Below are 785 nucleotides of genomic sequence, written 5' to 3' on the forward strand. Positions count from 1 at the left end.
ACTACTACTACTACTACTGCTGCTGCTGCTGCTGCTGCTGCTGCTACTAGTGCAAGCACCTTTACAACTATTTCTAACACTACCCTAACTATTGCTGCTACTAATACTATGACTACCAATGTTGCTGGTACTACAAGTATTATTATTATTATTAGTAGTAGTAGTAGTAGTAGTAGTAGTAGTATCTTTTACTCGGATAAAGCACATACATTCGAGACAAGCATGTAAATACAGATATACATACGCGCACACATATACATGCTGTGTATGCATACGCATGCGGTGTATACACAGACATGCGTTTCTACATATGCAAAAATACATGTATGCGCATAAAGATATATACGCAAGCGAGGAGATGCCGACGCAGTGATTCTTGCAAGCACAGATAACCCTGTTCCCTTACGTAAACGCGGCAACATACCGATACAGACACATGAAGCGAGTATCTCACATTGATACAATGATGTACGCATGCACACGCGCATTGCTACACGAACACGCAGAGAATAACTAAACACACATACGCACATAAACATACACGGTTGCACACACATGAACAAGATATACAGATGTACGCACATACACACATGAGCACAGATACACGCACATGCATGCAAAGACTGAATCTCCCACTTTCAAAGTGCTGACTCATCAATATAATTTTCTGTCTTTCCCAAATTTCCTTTCGTACGCCTTCATCTATATACAATGTGTATGTGCGCGTGTGTGCACCCCTGCGTGGGTACATATAATATATGTACGTGTATCCATTTAGATATTAT

Source organism: Octopus bimaculoides, chromosome 1 (genome assembly GCF_001194135.2).
Source record: "Octopus bimaculoides isolate UCB-OBI-ISO-001 chromosome 1, ASM119413v2, whole genome shotgun sequence".
Classification (NCBI taxonomy): Eukaryota; Metazoa; Mollusca; class Cephalopoda; order Octopoda; family Octopodidae; genus Octopus; species Octopus bimaculoides.